This window comes from Hakea prostrata, chromosome 9 (assembly GCF_041222555.1).
Source record: "Hakea prostrata isolate BN-2017 chromosome 9, UWA_Hpros_2, whole genome shotgun sequence".
Taxonomy (NCBI): Eukaryota; Viridiplantae; Streptophyta; class Magnoliopsida; order Proteales; family Proteaceae; genus Hakea; species Hakea prostrata.
The window spans coordinates 41,702,639-41,721,889 of record NC_142608.1 but is presented as its reverse complement, the minus strand read 5'-3'; positions in this window follow the sequence as shown (position 1 = coordinate 41,721,889).

Below are 19,251 nucleotides of genomic sequence, written 5' to 3'. Positions count from 1 at the left end.
CCAATTAGGGTCTGACATAACAGGACATCCTAGCCAAACACTACTAGACAATCCTAGATATGTCATCCAACAGTTTAGGAAGGTGTCCAGAGGGCATCTCCGGAAACATCCCATAATATTCCCGTAGTAGTCCAAGAACAGAAGTGTCAAAAGGACACCTCTCCTTTCCAAACCATACTTAAGCATACACATGCATCAATTCATATCATCACATATATGGTAACTTCATATATGGAAAGAAATCAATAATTACAATCACTTTTATAACATTGGTAAGTAAATCATACATGAATCAATTTAATATGAATAAGTAATGCTACCGTAATCAAAGTTATGCAACAAAGTAGTATATCATTGTAAGAATCTAATTTAGGAATCATATCTATGATATTCAAATATAGAAACTAGATTCATGCTATCTATGTAATTAAGGAAATAACCATCCTTACCTTTTATAACTCGCAAAGGAATCCTAAGAAATCAAGTAAGATCTCGGCAAACTTGAGAAGAAGGTCCTAAACATGTATATACAACATATTAGGAAAGATCCCTAACAGAAAAGATACCAAAACATCCAACATAGACCAATTCTGGAGTTGCTGTACTCATTGGTCGAGTGGATTGGTCGACTGGTCCAGTCGACCAATCAGTCGACCAATGCAGATAAAGAGCCTATAAAATCGGAGTTTTAAGATATGAAATCCGAATTTGGTGGTTCAAAAGGGTACTAATCAAGGGGTAGACTACATCACTAGTATTCTAACATATAGGGGACCTCAAAACACCAATCAAATCAAGATATCAAGATCCAAATTAGGAAACAAAAAGTTACCATAATTAAATCAACCATGGATCTTGATGAATTTGAAATAGAAAACAAAGACAAGAACAATAGGAGGATGGATCATTGCTTCAGGTGAAGGTATCATGAAAACATACTTAGATCTTCAAGGAACAAGGCTTAGAAGCATAAATCTAAATAAGGAAATAAAACCTACCATATATGTAACTACCATGCATCATGAAGAACACATAGTAAGGTAGAAGAGAACACTAGAGATCTATAGATTATGGATCATGGAAGGAAAACACAGTAATTAACTACTAACATGATCAACATAGAAGATCCAAAGAGATCAGAATTCAGATTAGAAGTTTAACAAAGATTAGATCATGGTTTGATCATGATTCCTTCAAAAGCTTGCAATGATCATGGTTAAGATCGTTGTTCTAGCCTCAAATCCTTAGGATGATCATGAGAACATGTTCAGAGATGTTTGCAACAGAGAATGCAGCATCTCTTCTACTGTCTCAACTCAAAAAGGAAAGAAAAACAAAGATGGAGGAGAAGAAGAGAGAGTAGACATACCTTTTGATGCAAAAAGAAGAGTTTCGACGAAGATCCGTCAAGAAAACACCAAGGATGCAAGAGAGATGACTTGCAGAGGTCTTTGGTTCGTTCCAGAGAGTTTGGAGGCAGCAAATACGAAGTGGACTCGAGATTGGACTTAAATAGAGCAAGAACAACCTAATTGCCAAAGACAGCACTCATTGGTCGAGTGGATTGGTCGACTGGCCCAGTCGACCAATCAGTCGACCAATGCTGACAGCAAGACCAAAACAGGGAATTGAAGGTCCAGATCAAATCCAATCCTAAAGGGGTTTTGCACACAAGTCAAGTGACTTACCTAATAGGTAGAAATGCCTTCAAACCAAGATAGAGAGCACTCCAAGTCCATCAACTAATCAGATCTTCATCAGGATTCAGTTTCCAAAAATAGAACCTCATCATCAACTTTCATGGATTCAAAGCCAGACACCAAGTCCTCCACTGGGATGGCCCAAAGCTGACTTCTTACTTTACTTCGGGTCATCGGACCTACAAATAACAAGGTTTCCGGGTCAAGGTTAGGGCTGGGTTTTACAATTTCGATGCTCCGAAAATACATAGAGAATCCGGAACACATCTTGCAGCAAGCACCTAAAGGACTTAGTGCTGATTTGACCTACGATGAAGAACCGGCTGAAATCTTGGATAGGAAGAACAAGCAGCTGCGGAATCGCACCATCCCTTTGGTGAAGATTCGGTGGAAGAACCATACCCCTGAAGAAGCTTCTTGGGAGAAGGAAGAAGACATGAAGGAGAAGTTTCCTTACCTCTTTGGAAGCACAGGTACGCTTTCAATTTCGAGGACGAAATTTCTTTAAGGGGGGGAGAATGTAAAACCCAGCCCTAACCTTGACCCGGAAACCTTGTTATTTGTAGGTCCGATGACCCGGAGTAAAGTAAGAAGTCAGCTTTGGGCCATCCCAGTGGAGGACTTGGTGTCTGGCTTTGAATCCATGAAAGTTGATGATGAAGTTCTATTTATGGAAACTGAATCTTGATGAAGATCGGATTAGTTGATGGACTTGGAGTGCTCTCTATCTTGGTTTGAAGGCATTTCTACCTATTAGGTAAGTCACTTGACTTGTGTGCAAAACCCCTTGAGGATTGGATTTGATCTGGGCCTTCAATTCCCTGTTTTGGACTTGCTGTCAGCATTGATCGACTGATTGGTCGACTGGGCCAATCGACCAATCCACTCGACCAATGAGTGCTGTCTTTGGCAATTAGGTTTTTCTTGCTCTATTTAAGTCCAATCTCGAGTCCACTTCGTATTTGCTGCCTCCAAACTCTTTGGAACGAACCAAAGACCTCTGCAAGTCATCTCCCTTGCATCCTTGGTGTTTTCCGGACGGATCTTCGTCGAAACTCTTCCTTTTGCATCAAAAGGTATGTCTACTCTCTCTTCTTCTCCTCCATCTTTGTTTTTCTTTCCTTTTTGAGTTGAGACAGTAGAAGAGATGCTGCATTCTTTGTTGCAAACATCTCTGAACATGTTCTCATGATCATCCTAAGGATTTGAGGCTAGAACAATGATCTTAACCATGATCATTGCAAGCTTTTGAAGGAATCATGATCAAACCATGATCTAATCCTGTTAAACTTCTGATTTGAATTCTGATCTCTTTGGATCTTCTATATTGATCATGTTAGTAGTTAATTACTGTGTTTTCTTTCCATGATCCATGATCTATCAATCTCTAGTTGTTCTCTTCTACCATACTATGTGTTCTTCATGAAGCATGGTAGTTACATATATGGTAGGTTTTATTTCCTTATTTAGATTTATGCTTCTAAGCCTTTTTCCTTGAAGACCTAAGTATGTTTTCATGATACCTTTACCTGAAGCAATGATCCATCCTCCTTTTGTTCTTGTTTTTGATTTCTATTTCGAATTCATCAAGATCCATGGTTGATCTAATTATGGTAACTTTTTGGTTTCCTAATTTGGATCTTGATGTCTTGATTTGATTGGTGTTTTGAGGTCCCCTATATGTTAGAATACTACTGATGTAGTTTACCCCTTGATTAGTACCCTTTTGAACCACCAAATTCGGATTTCATATCTTAAAACTCTGTTTTTTTTAGGCTATCGTCGCATTGGTCGATCGATTGGTCGATGGACCAATCGACCAATCCACTCGACCAATGAGTACAAGCAACCCGTGAATTGGTCCGTGTTGGATGTTTTGGTATCTTTTCTGTTAGGGATCTTTCCTAATATGTTGTATATACTTGTTTAGGACCTTCTTCTCAAGTTTGCCAAGATCTTACTTGATTTCTTAGGATCCCTTTGCAAGTTATAAAAGGTAAGGATGGTTATTTCCTTAATTACATAGCATGAATCTAGTTTCTATATTTGAATATCATTGACATGTTTCCTAAATTAGATTCTTACAATGATATACTACTGTTGTATAACTTTGATTATAGTAGCATTACTTGTTTATGATTAATTGATTCATGAATGATTTATTTACCAATTATATACAAGTTGATTGTACTTATTGATTTCTTTCCATATATGAAGTTACCATATATATGATGATATGAATTGATGCATGTGTATGCTTAAGTATGGTTTGGAAAGGAGAGGTGTCCTTTTGACACTTCTGTCCTTGGACTACTACGGGAATATTATGGGATGTTTCCGGAGATGCCCTCCTGGACACCTTCCTAAACTGTTGGATGACATATCTAGGATTGTCTAGTAGTGTTTGGCTAGGATGTCCTGTTATGTCGACCCTAATCGGAGGGGTATTGAGACCGAACGACCCGTGGTAGCAATGGGGATTCATGGGCGCTCAAGACCGGTAACCAACCCGTGAGAGGACAGGAATCACATTGTGGGGGCCATTTATTGGTAGGGTTGCATATGGTTAGACTTGGGCTCACGGGCGCTCAAGACCGGTAACCAACCCATGAGAGGACGTGAGAGCTTCCCGTTTACCATATGTGGATAACCAATAGGGTTGATGAGTCCGTAGTCAGGGACTATGAGGACTCTAGTGTGAAGGATACCGGAAAGGATCGCCGTGGGCGAGGAATGGACGTATCTGGATCTCGACTTGATGTAACTAAGTAGAAGACTTGCATTTGGCTAGGTTTTACCCCGACATGCGCCAAGACTTATACCAAATGGTTGTGAGAGAGTGTGTTGACTTAACCCCCGCCATGGTTTGTCCCGAGGGATGAAGGACCCATTACCAATCGGCTGCTCAAGACCGGTGAAATGATCCGTGAGAGAATCCAAGATATCTTAAATGGTTGAGGATGTGAGTGGACTTTCCTAAAGAAGTACGGTGCTATGACTTAAAGCATGTCTGCCAATAGAGACCAGCATACATAGAGTTAGATTCATTCATTCATTGCTTGTCTCATATCATATTGCATTTATGTTTGTTCTGTAATCCTGCCATTTATGTTATTATGGATTTAAATCGCTTTACCGAGTTTCTTTGAAACTCATTCCTTTATTGTACAATGTTTGTTAGACTATCCCGCAGGTACCGAATACTATGACGGTCCCTATGAAGAAGCGCAAGGCGAGGAGACATATCTCCAGGAAGGTGATTGCGGTTACCACAATTACACTGAAGATCCCGCGAGTGGTTATGCTCCGTATGATGCTTAGTCCGACCATTGAGTGGAAGCGTCCTTGTGCCATTTATGAGATTTACACTTATAAGGATGTTGTCTATAAAGTGGAGAACAATTTAGTTACACAATGTACTTGCTACTGGGATTAGATTTTGTCTAGTTTATTCTTTTTAGAGCTACTTTTCCGCTGGTTGTAGAGTGGGATTTTTGCCTCACTTTACTTATCTGTTTGATACTCTGATTATAACTATCTTTCTGATTTATTTATGATTCATTCTTTCCTTATTGGATCTATGGTTTATCTTCCGCACTTTTATTATGATTGTTCATGATTATGTTATTGTTTATGTGGGAGGTTGATCACTCGATACCTGATCTTCGGGCTGTGGATCACACTCTCGGGTATGCCAGATAGGGTACCGGCTGGGAGGACGTGACAACTGACATCTTCAAGTCTCTTCTTTTCCTTGACCTTGCTTCCAGATGAAGCATCTTCCACCAGGGAGTGGACTTGCATTAAAGCGGTCAAAGTCTTCTTGCTCACTCTTCCCTTCTTCCCTTGGAATTCCAAAACTGAATTCCCCTCCAATCGAAATTGGATCTTCTTTGAAGAGCACAAGATCACAGCGTTGTAGGATGTCAACCAATCAATTCCCAAGATCACGTCGAAATCTCTCATATCGAACAACACCAAATTTGCCTTCAAGTTCAAACCACAAACACAAACAAGACATTCCTCTAACACTTTATCTAGTTTAACAGCAGACCCACAGGGGTACAAATTGACAAATAACTAGACAAACATCTGGGTGTTAGGTTAGTCTTCACAGCAAAAGTAGATGAAATGAATGAATGAGACGCACCCGTATCAAACAATACAAATGCTGGTAAAGAAGCGACTAACAATGTACCTATGACAACATCGTGACAAACTTCTTGGTCAACACCGGATAAACTGAAGACTCTGCCGGCAGGAGGAGCAGGGACACTCTTCTGAACAGGAGCACCGGGCTGAACAGACTTCTTGGGGCAGAGGCGGGCAAAATGGCCAGGCTGTTTGCAAAAGAAACAAACATTATCCTTCGGTCCAACAGAGGTAGCTGCCATTGGAGGTCTCTGAGATACAGGCCTGGGATGCACCATTCCAGGTTGAGGAGGCTGAACAATTCCCGCAGGTCGAGTCCCACTAGTCTGGCCATACTGGCCTACATGAACAGCACTAGGACTCGGCCCAACACTCCGGGGCTGATAGGTGGGAGTGGGGTATGGTGCAGGCCTCGCAAAGCGACGGTCAATACGATCAACAAATCCAGAAGGCCTGGATTGCCAAGGTCTCTGTGCTCGCGTATTCTCCTTCTCAGTTTCCTCAATTTTCTTCGCATTCTCAACGGCCTGAGCATAGTCCCCAAGAGGCAAGGCAGTGAGGTGAACTTTGATCGAAGGTCACAGCCCTTTGAAGAATTTCTCGCTTTGGCAACATCGGAGCTCAAGGAATCAGGAGCGAAGAAAAAGAGTTCTTCAAACTTCTGCTGGTATTCTAGCACAGAAAGGGTACCTTGCACCAATGCCATAAATTTTGCCTCCTTGGCATCTTTCACTAACTCAGGGAAATAGTTTCTACAAAAAGCTTCCTTAAACAACTCCCAACAAACCACACCAGCATGAAGGTTCTCGAGAATAGGCCTGGTGGAGGTCCACCATACATCAGCTTCATGTTGAAGCTTCTGTTATGCAAACAACACTTTCTGATTATCTGAACACTGCAGGTGTCTGAATGCCTTCTCCAGTTCTCTCAACCATCTATTAGGAAAGAGGGTGTCCTTGGTCATTCCGGTAAAAGATGGTACTTGAAGCTTAAGAAAACTTTCCATCAGCTTGGTATGCGGGATCTCGGTGGACCTCTCCACATACGGAGCTACATGGCCGGGGTTTCTTGAACCACTTGCTCGGTTCTCTTCTCGCAAAGCCATAAATCTGGTCATCATTTGATTGAACTGTGCTGCCTATTGCTGCATCATGTTGGTCATAACGCTAACAATGTCTCTGAAGCTTCCGATTTTAGGAGCATCGGGAATTCCATTAGGGGTGGGGTTCTCCCCTTGTCTTTGCTGGTCCGGGACCCCAGCGGGCACATCATCGACTCCGAAATTATCAAAACCAATCAGACGATTTCTTAGAAGCACCATTCTGCAAAATCGGAGATTACAACATCGAAAATCAAACTTGTCAAAATCACTTGATCAAAAGATTAGAATGCCCAAATCATGCTTAAAATCATCAACATAGCAAGATTATAGTCCAACATTAGTGAAAATGAACAAATCACAAATCAGATTTCCACAAAAAGCCCAAAAGCATAAATTTTCCCTTATTGGTCGATACATTTGGTCGATGGCATCGACCAATAGTATTGACCAATTCATATTCTGCGCGAAAACAGAATATATGGCCCACTCATTTCATTTCAAAACATTTCCATTTCATAATTGGCTCTGGGGAAAAGTTCTTCTTAAGGTCTCTAAGGATTTTAGGGGTGATTTGAGGCTTCCAACACTCTTGCAAGCTTGCATTGATCATCAACACAAGTAAGTCTCATTCTCTTCTTCTCTTTTCTTGCATTTTCATTTACCATAACATGGTTTTCCTTCAAAACTGCAAAATGTTTGTTGCTAATGGTTAGAATCATGTCTAGGGACGTTTAGAAACATGCTCCCACTAGCCTACAAACAAAACCAAGCATAAAACACAAGATTTCACATGCTTAGGTTCCAAAATCACTATTCATTTCAAAATTTTCCAACTTTGCAAACACTTGCCTCATTTTTAAACAAATTTGAATTTTGACATGAAACCAAGTCCCACATGACTAATTTACCATGGGGAAGGTGTTCCCACACTCGGTTTGCCGAAATTCCAATTTTTGAAAAATCACAAACATAGCCCAAAGGGGAATTTTCCTTCTCACATCTTGCTGAATTTTCACTTTCACAAGGTCAAAATGTTAGATTTTCACCAAATGAAACATCCCAGCATGTTTATCCAAGTCTTATGCACATGCTAGTACGTTCGAATCGCATTTTAGCAAAAATTTTAATTTTTCAAAAATTTACGAAAATGCCCTTCATCTAACAAATGTACACGGGGACTAATCAAAATGAAATTTTCCTTCTTGTCTCCACAGATTCATCATGCCCAGAGGAGGACGGAGGGCTGACAGAGGTCTAGGGCACGCTCCACGACAGGAGGTTATCGAGGAGGAGCTCTTTATCTCACCTCAGGCAGAGTTCCTGTTTGAGCGCTACTTCTACGACATACCAATCGAGTACGGACGATTGGTAGTCTTAGATGAGCTAGAGACATTTCGCATTTGGGAGAGGTTAGAGGCGATGGGATGGCTACCTTTGTACACCACGCCATATCCAGTCTACCCAGAGCTTGTCAGGTACTTCTATAGTAACCTGACCTACCGATTCGAGGATGACCCACGAGATGGTTCTCGGATTGTCATCAGCTCCGTGGTCAGAGGCATCGAGATCACATTCACCACCAGTGAGTTGGCTACGATCTTGGGGGTGCCGTCCGTACCGGATTTTCGTTGGTGGATTCCTCCTCGCACTGACATCATGGAGGCTCTTCTTCCACACGAGACACATGAGATATGCATGACTCAGTGGGATGATGAGAACTGCTACATGCCCAGGAGCGGTACTTCTATGCTGCCATCTACTCGAGTCATCGCTCGCTTCGTCGGGCGAAACATTATTCCGAAGGCAGGGCATCACAGTAGGGTGATGATCATGGAGGCATTAGTCATCTACTGCATTTACACTAGAGTGCAGATAGACTTGGCTCACATCATGCAGCATATCATGATAGACCGAGTTGAGCTTCCCAGGGTCAGGAACTTAGCTTTTGGTCGGGTCTTGACACGCATCTTCCAGTACTTCCAGGTGGATTTAGAGGACGCACTGATGATTCTTGATATAGAGATAGGTGAGGACCTCTGTGCATGGTCGATCAGGAAGATGGGGCTTGGTAATGCACTTAGATCAGATGATGAGGCCGACATCGACGGGGATGCCGAGGATGACGATGTAGATGAGCATGGAGACAATGATGATCACGGTGATGCTCCAGCTCAGGATGATGATCGGGGCATGAGGAGATTCCTGCTCCACGATTTTCTGAGGATGGAGGTCCATCTCACCAGACTTATGAGATTCCAGGTGTGGCTTCTCATCAGTCTTCGATTCATTCCATACTTGAGAGGATCGAGGCTCGACAGATGAGGATGGAGTCATACATGCACGCTCTAGGTGAGAGGTTTACACGACTCGAGGATGAGTTCAGATCAAGGAGGGATCAGACAGATCGTCAGAGTAGATCACCTAGATAGATAGCACTAGGAATTTCCTTTTATGTTCTCCCAAATGTACTTTCTTTTAGACTTGTAAAAATTCTCTTATGTGATTAATGAGATCAAGTTATTTTGCTATATTATTGTGTCTTATTCCATAATCAGTTAAGTTTCATTTATTTAGTTACTAATCTCGGTTATCTATTATTCAGCTCTAAGAATAGTTGAGTTACCCTTTTGATCTGTAACTCGGAATGTTCCGTCATCGCTTCTGTGGTTAGGGTGTTATTGAACCTGGGACTCTGATACCACTCTGTCACATTCACCTAGCCGGTACCCTATCTGGCATACCCGGGATGTGATCCACAGCCCCGAAGATCAATAGTTCAGGGACCACATCGACGATAACACAATCATGAACAATCAATATTAAACTAACAATTGATAAACATAGAATTCAGAAATGAGATACCAAGGATAATCAGAGTACGGAAGTAAATATCATATCAGATAAATTAAGAAGGCAATGGACGGAATCCACTCCTTCAAATAAGCGGAAGTGAGGTCAAAATTTAAATTAAGTACAAGTCTTAAGTTATGAAAATAAGTCAAAGTTATTACAATTCTTCCAAGTTTAATTGTCACAAAAAGGGGGCGGGGGCAGCTACATATAAGTCTCCTCCACAATAATTAAATTTTCTTCAAAAGCGAAAACCATGGAGATCCAACATGGCTGTTCCCGTACTACTCCAGGGCTAACCCTAATACGCCGGAGGATTTGCTTTAGTACCATCACCGAAGTCTTCATTGTAGCTAGCCTCCGGATAGTAGTATGAGGCATCTAGGTCCGCCTCACCGGACGTACCATCAGAGTAATCACCTGCAGAGTAGCCTAGCAAAATATTGCAACAGAAAAGGAATGAGTTCAAAAGAACTCAGCAAGGAAGTTATTCCACAACACATAAGTCACAAGATAATCATAAAATGATGCAGATGATATGAAACATATAATGCAATATGATTCTACTCTAAGTATGCTGGTCATCTATGGTAGACATGCTTTAAGTCATAGCACCATACTTCTTTAGGTAGTCTCAGTCACTCATCACCAGGGGGAATTGGGTCCTGCATCCCTCTCGGACAAATCCATGGTTGGGGGTTTCGGTCACCACTCTCTCACATCACCATTTGGTACAAGTATTGGCGCATGTCAAGGTAAAGCCTAGCCCAATGCAAGTCATCTACTTAATCATATCATGTCAGTTCCAAATACGTCCATTCCTCCCCTCTCGGGATCCTTTCCGGTATCCTTCACACTAGAGTCATGGATATTACTCACCGGACTCATCAACCCTATTGGTCATCCACAAATGGTAGATGGGAAGCTCTCACGTCCCCCTTAAGGATCATTTCACCTGTCTTGAGTGCCTGTGAGCCCAAGTCTAGCCATTTGCAACCCTACCAATAAATGGCCCCTTCCGGGTATCCGCAATGCAATTTATGTCCTCTCACGGAGTGGTTACCGGTCTTGAGCGCCCATAAATCCACACTACTACCACGGGTCGTTCGGTCTCAATGCCCTTCCGAATCGGGTCTGATATGATAGGGACATCCTAGCCATACATCTAGACAAGTCCTATGTATGTCAACCAATAACTCGGGAAAGCGTCGATGGACACCTTCGAAGAACATCCCATACTATTCCCTCCGATGTCCAAGGACAGAAGCACCAGTAGGGTACTCCTCAATCCCAAATTATACTTAAGCAATCACATGCCAAAGTTCATCATATCAATTCACAAAATACAACATCATAATAAACATTCGATTCATGACATTGACATAAGTCATCATATATTGAAATTGATAAACATGATAAGACATTGAAATAAAATAGTGTAAACACAAAGCTACTGTTGAAAGACATATGTAGCAAGTCTAATATGATAGGAATATGAAATAGAAACTATGCTCACTAGGTTAGGAACACCAAGTCAAAATTTCATGTCCTATGTAATTATATCGATAACTATCCTTACCTTGAATTGGAGAAGAGAATGGTCCAAGATCACAAGCAAATGGCCCAAATAGTCTTAAAACCCTAAACAAGCATATATGAAAGGTTAGAGAAGAAATTAGAACAATCGGAGATCGAACAAATCAAAACTAGGCAAAAGTTGCTGACAGCAACTCTGTTGGTCGATACATTTGGTCGATATCATCGACCAACAAGCATCGACCAAAAGGATTTCGGACAGCAAGCTGGCTTTTTGGGTTTTGGCCCAGATTTGGTCTTCCGGGACTCGGATCAATACGAAAATTGGGGAATAGTCTAAGCACAACATAGGGACACTAATTATCATGAATTTAACATAATCCAATGGTCCATTTAGAAATCCCCAAATTGATTTATCAAGGTCAAGAGTTGTTAAACATGGCATTGGCTACATTTTAATGCGAATCAGGAGAAAACATAGGGGATTAGGTAGGGAATCACTTAGAAGCAACATTGAACTCATATGCAAGGTGTAGATTAGGTTAATCATAGGCTTCATCTCAGTTTTGGTAAATAAAGCAAGTTGGTGAGCAATAAATCATGGAAATGTGTAGTTAATGATCACGAGGTGAATAAATCATAGTCATATCGGTGAAAACATCAATGTATGAGGTATAGAAGGCTCATGGCAAGGTGTTTGCAAGGTTGTAGCACCTTGGCCATGGTCCCAACAGTAAAATAGAGAAAAGATGAGTGAGAAAGTGATTAGGAGAGAGAGTCATACCTTGAGAGTAGAACAAGAAAGTGGAAATGAGTGGTTGGCAAAGATTAATGGAGTAGATGCTTCACCATTACCAAGGAGAGGTTCTTGAGAGGCTCTCCCACGTTCTCAGGTGTTGAAAACGCTAGAATAGGGCTCCAGTCTCGAGGAATAAATAAATAGAAAAGAATGTTCCAGAGAATCTTTAAACCTGGGTTCAGCAAACCTGTTGGTCGATACATTTGGTCGATAGTATCGACCAATAGTATCGACCAAAACATGTTTGTGCAGAATTTTTACGAAAAGTTCAGCAACTTAAGGTGTGGACTTGGAGGGCTATACAAGGTCAAATTGCATGGGGTTTTCTCCTACAGTTAAATCAAGAGGTCTAGTTTTAGGGAGTACCTTCGTATTATGCACAGAGTCCGTTTGATATCTCATCTGTCTCACTCTTCATCAGTGCGTAGATTCTAACTTAACACTGATGATGTGCTCAATGAAGGAGCAGCATCATCAATGTCCATATATTGGAGTTCCGACACCACGTCATCAACTAGCAGGGCCCATAAGTCCCTTCTACCACCACTTCGGGTCTCGAACCTACAAAAACAACAATGTCCGGGTCGGGTCAGGGTTAGGTAAAAGCTGGATTTTACACTCCTCTCGTTCCTTCCCTTTTTCATGCTTTTTCACAGCTTCTCCCGGAGTCATTGATTGGGGTCTTTTCCTGTTGCCAGGTGAGCATGTCTCAAGCCTTTGACGAACTAACCAAGTTTGCCTTCTTGTATTAATTTTTCTATTTCAGATTTAAGACTTCAGTAGTCGTCCATGTGGTGGCCATAGTCCTTATGAAAACAACAATGCTTATTCATGTCTAGGTCTTCAGGTCAAGAGTGTAGCTTCCCGGGCCATTTCAGGGACTTCTTATCTCGAAATTGCACGAGGATTTCCGAAGGCTTGGTGTTGAGGGGGGTGTATCCTTCCCGACCCGAGTCTCTTCTCCATTTTTCCTTTGGTCCCTTTTTCCCGGGTATTGGATTGCCCATCTCTCTCACTATCCGGCTTGCGCTCTTTGTTGGCTTTTACCCAGACGTCTATTGCTTCATACATGCTTGCTTGTTTTTGGCATTTACGTAGCAAGGCTCCATAAGTTTTCGGTTTGTCCGAGAGTAGGACCTCCAGGAGCATCTTGTGTGTGATGCCACTCCACAAGGCGCTATACGCCACTTGATCGTCCAGTTCTTCAATTTCAATGGCTACTTCATCAAAACTGACCAACATCTCAGATCTCTGCCAAGTTGGCGAGACTGATAGAAAACAAATACCCCACAACTTAAAACACTTTCACATTCTGGTGGAAATTTTTCTGGAAACTACAACTCCATCCAAAATTTAAACATTTCTTTTGGCATCTCATGAATGCAGGGTTACCAGTTAGATCTATCTTATCTCAATGGACAGAGGTGCACAATATTTGTGAACTGTGTGGAGATAAGGTAGAGACTCTTTGGCATGTATTCATATCATGTGAATGGACAAAGAGAATTTGGGCGGCGGGATCGCTAGGACTCAAAATAGATCTCTTTCCCCAAGAGTCAATCTTGCATCTATGCAACACCTTTCTCTTTAACTTTTGGTCTTGATGAACAAACAACCCAATGGATTTTTTTTTCTCCTGTATTTATCATAACATGCTATTTTATTTGGAGGGAAAGGAACTTGGTGACGTTCACCCAAAAAAAACCCAACCCCTTCTTGTTGTTAATTAATATCAATAAATGGCTTGAAGAACTTAACAAAACACCTAAGAAAATTCATACCCTCATTCCACCTCATGCACTACAAAAAATATGTTTTTGTAAATTTCGACATTACTTAACCGCACACCACTCACTCTTACTATTATGCGTAGGGGCTTATAACGAACTCACAAATAGTACAGGTTGGAATGTGGGGTTGATAGAAGATGGAAAGGTTGAGTTTATTCTTACAGGTACACTAAATTTTGGCAAGACCTCGGAAGCAATGTTAATGGTAATCTTGGAAGGAGTTCACCACTACACAAAGAAGAACAAACATTGCCGGGCAGCTTGGCGAATGGAATCGGAAGCTACAATCCAATTAATAACATCATATTGGCCGCTTCACATAATTCCAACACTAGTGGATCTCAAGAACAAGTTAACCTTCATCACCTGTTGTAATTTTGAATCCCCAACTCTCCTTATTATCTTACTAATTTTGCTTTAGAAGCTACCTATAAATATGGACATGGTAGGACTCTTAACTGCAAGAAGTATTCTACTAGTTATGTAGACATGGACATCCGATGTATTTGTTCTGATCACTATTAATATCTATTTCTTATTCCTAAAAAACATAGAAGAAGAAAAAAGATGAAGGGGAATTCTTTTTTCTTCTTCTTTTTTTTTTTTTTTTTTTTCTCATGAATGAAAAGAGGGAACACTGTCTTACCAAGAGAAAAAAAAGAAAAGAGGGAACACTGAGTCCCTTTGACGCACCATTTCATCTTGGAATATTACTGGAAACTTGTTTTGGCACCCTAAGAGCAATGGATGTTGACAGAAGATAGTGTGAAATGAATTTAATAGATGATGAATATAGGATTTACAAGTATATATAAAGACAATAGAAGAAACTAGAAACAACACACGTGAACTAAGACTTCTTCTAGATACAATACACGTGGACTAAGACTACTCTAATGTACTAGACTCTCCAACACGCCCCCGCAAGCAAGATGAATCCATGATCATGAGCTTGTCCCGAAGAGTAAGAAAACGAGCCCATGAGAGAGACTTTGTGAGAGTGTCAGCAAGCTGATCAAGAGTAGGAGTATAGCGAACAAGCAACTGTCAGGAAGCTACCAAATCTCTCACAAAATGAAAGTCAATGTCAATATGCTTCGTTCTAGAATGGAACACAGGATTGGCGACCATGTACGTAGTACCGATGTTATCACACCAAATAACCGGAGTCGTGGGAAGATAGGCACCCAATTCACCAAGTAAGGAACGCAACCAAAGAAGCTCAGAAGCAGTAGTGGCAACGGCATGATACTCGGCTTCAGTAGAAGACCACGAAACAGTCCTTTGTTTTCGAGATAACCAAGACACCAAATGATTACCAAGAAACATAGCATAACCCGTAGTAGACCGATGATCATCAGGGCACCCAGCCCAATCTGCGTCGGAGTAACCAACAAGAGATAATGACGCCGCAGAATGAGAAAAATACAGGCCATGAGAGGGAGTGCCACAGAGATAGCGCAAAATGCGCTTGACAGCAATCCAATGTATATCAGTAGGTGCATGCATAAATTGTGTAACCCTATTCACCGCATAACCAATATCAGGGTGGGTATCGGCTAGGTACTGAAGGGCACCAATAGTGTGACGATATGTGGTACCATCAGATAACAAAGTGCAATCAGTCAACGAAAGGGGTGAACCAGATGCCATGGGAGAGGAAATAGGCTTGGCCTCATGCATACCAACATGGCGAAGTAAATCAGAGAAATATTTCTTTTGAGTAAGAAGAAGACCATCAGAAGTGCGAGTGGCCTCAATACCTAAGAAGTAATGCAAATCAACCAAGTCTTTAATAGCAAATGCAGTTGTAAGAGCCTTAATCAGACATGAGATAGCCTTGAGGCTATTGCCAGTGACAAGAATATCATCAACATAGATAAGAAAATATAATGTCACATGAGAAGATCGATAGATGAAAAGGCTAGCATCATTACGAGACGCCACAGAACCATGAGAGAGAATAAAAGTAGTAAGTTTTGCGAACCAGGCACGTGGCGCTTGTTTGAGACCATATAGGGACTTGCATAGGTGACAAACATGTGAAGGATCAAAAATATCCATAAAACCAGGAGGTTGTGTCATGAACACAGTTTCAATGAGATCCCCATGAAGAAATGCATTAGAAACATCTAGTTGTCGAATAGGCCATCCAACAGACACAGCCAAGGAAAGTACGACACGAATAGTAGTATGTTTCACCACAGGACTATAAGTGGCATCAAAATCAAAGCCGGGACGCTGATGAAATCCCTTCGCAACAAGCCGAGCTTTATAGCGTTCTATAGTCCCATCAGGATTTCTTTTAACTCTAAAAACCCATTTACAGCCAATTACATTTTGAGTTGAAGACGCCGGAATGAGATCCCAAGTCCCATTTTTAACCAAGGCATTAAATTCCTCCTGCATGGCACTACGCCAATGAGAATCTTGGAGAGCTTTACTATAACAGCTAGGAACAACGGTGTCATCACAAGCAGCAACCAAAGCATACTTTGGATTAGGCCGAAGAGAATTAGTTTTGGCCCGAATTACCATATGATGTTGCATTGGACGGGAGCCCAAAGGTGTTGAAGACCTAGGAACTAAAGGTAATAGAGGCCCAGATGGCTCAACCAGCCCAATAACAGATGTGGGCCTAGTGCTTGGTGCAGAGTGCATTGGAAGCAACATCCCATCTCCTAGATTACCATCAACCAAATCAGCAGGCATTGATGGCCCAAGGGGCCCATCAAGGGTAGGGGAAGGATTCGGGGTGGGGAGAGATCCACTATGTATAGGTGAGATAAAGGTTACATCAGCAGAATTACAGGGAAACATCACCACAGGAGAAATATTAAACCACTGTGCAGGGGCAAGCAAGGATGCAGAAGAACTTAAAGATACAAAGGGAAAAACACTTTCATCAAACACAACATGACGAGATAAAATATGCGCTGAGAAGAGGGGTCAAACCACTTATATCCCTTGTGAACAGGAGAATATCCAATGAATACGCAAGGCCGTGAACGTGCGTCAAGCTTATGATCAGCATAGAGCCGAAGCCAAGGAAAGCATAAACAGCCAAAGACACGTAATGCTTGATAATCAGGAGCAACACCGAACAACCACTCAAAAGGAGAAACTCCATGAAAAACATCAAGAGGTAAGCGATTTATGAGATAAACCGTTGTTTGAAAAGCTGCAGACCAAAATTTTGTGGCATTTTAGCTTGGAGAAGCAAAGCAAGACCAGATTCAACATGTCGATGCTTTCGTTCAGCCACCCCATTCTGAGCTTGTGTATATGGACAGGAAATACGCTGAGATATACCAAAAGAGGCAAAAACAGAGCGAAGAAGCTGAAATTCACCACCACCGTCACACTGATATGAACTAATTGTGCTACCAAAAAAATTCTCAACTAGTGCCTTAAATTTTGTAAAAACAGCACGAACATCACTTTTGTTTTTCAGTGGATACAACCAAGTATAACGGGTGTAATCATCCACAAATACAATGTAATAGGAAAAACAATCAAATGAATTAACAGGAGATTTTCCCCAAATGTCACTGTGTAGCAGTTCTAGTGGTCGTCGAGTGAGTGACGTGGATGAGCGAAAGGGCAAACGCTGACTCTAAGAACACTGACAAGCTTCACAAAGTGGAAGAGAGCCAGGAACTGAGGTGGAGAATAAACGAACAACAGCATCAGTGCATTGAGAAGATGGATGACCAAGACGTCTATGCCATGTAAAAATCAGCAGTAGAACTTGTAGCAGCAGCAGAAATGTATGAAGAAGGAGGAGACAGAACATCACCTTCAAACTCAAGCAAATACAAACCATTGCTATTCCATCCGTGAGTCAAAATCACATGAGTGTGAACATCCTTAATCAACACAGAGTCAGATCCAAATGTAAAACTGTCACATCCACCCAGCCGGTACCCTACCTGGCATACCCGAGTGTGTGATCCACAACCCCAAAGACCAAGTACCGAGGTAATCAGCCTCCCACATAGACAATAACAAAATCATGAACAATAATAATCAATGTGCAAAAGATAAACCAAAGATCCAAATAAGGAGAGAGTAAATCATAAATAATCAGAGTACAAAAGATAATCAAAACGTCAAATCAATAAAGTAAAGTGAGGCGGAATCCCACTCTACAACCAGCGGAAAAGTAGTACTAAAAGAAAAGGAAAAGGAATGAAAACTAATCCCAATAGCAGGTACAATAAGTAACTAAATTGTTCTCAATCTTATAGACGACATCTATATATGTATAAATCTCAAAAATGGCGCAAGGGCGCTTCCACTCTATGGTCGGACTAAGCATCGTACGCAGCATAACCACCCGCGGAATCTTCAGTGTAATTGTCGTAACCGCAATCACCTTCCTGAAGATATGCCTCTTCTCCTTGCGCTTCTTCATACGAACAGTCATGATACTCAGAACCTGTATAGTAGTCTAATAAAACATTGTACAAAAGGAATGAGTTTCAAAGAAACTCAGTAAGGCAGTTAATCCATAACAACATAAATGGCAGGATTTCAAAGCAAAGTAAAATGCTATATGATATGAAACACATGATGCAATATGATTCTAACTCTATGTATGCTGGTCTCTATTGGCAGACATGCTTTAAGTCATAGCACCGTACTTCTTTAGGAAGGTCTCATCACACAACGCCTTTTGGTAGTGGGTCCGGCATCCCTCGGGACATTCCATGGTTGGGGGTATAGGTCACCACTCTCTCACATCACCATTGGTCTAAGTACCGGCGCATGTCAGAGTCAAGGCCTAGCCAAATGCAAGTCTCCTACTCAGTTACATCAAGTCAAATCCAGATACGTCCATTCCTTGCCCCTGGTGATCCTTTCCGGTATCCTTCACACTAGAGTCATCATAGTCCCTGACTACGGACTCATCAACCCTATAGGTCATCCATATATGGTAAACAGGAAGCTCTCAAGTCCCCTCACGGGTTGGTTACCGGTCTTGAGCGCCCGTGAGCCCAAGTCTAACCATATGCAACCCTACCGATAAATAGTCCCCACAATGTGATTCCTGTCCTCTCACGGATTGGTTACCGGTGTTGAGGGCCCATGAATCCCCATTGCTACCACGGGTCGTTCAGTCTCAATACCCTTCCGATTAGGGTCTGACATAACGGGACATCCTAGCCAAACACTACTAGACAGTCCTAAATATGTCATCTAACAGTTTAGGAAGGTGTCCAAAGGGCATCTCCGAAAATATCCCATAATATTCTTGTAGTAGTCCAAGGACAGAAGTGTCAAAAAGACACCTCCCCTTTCCAAACCATACTTAATCAT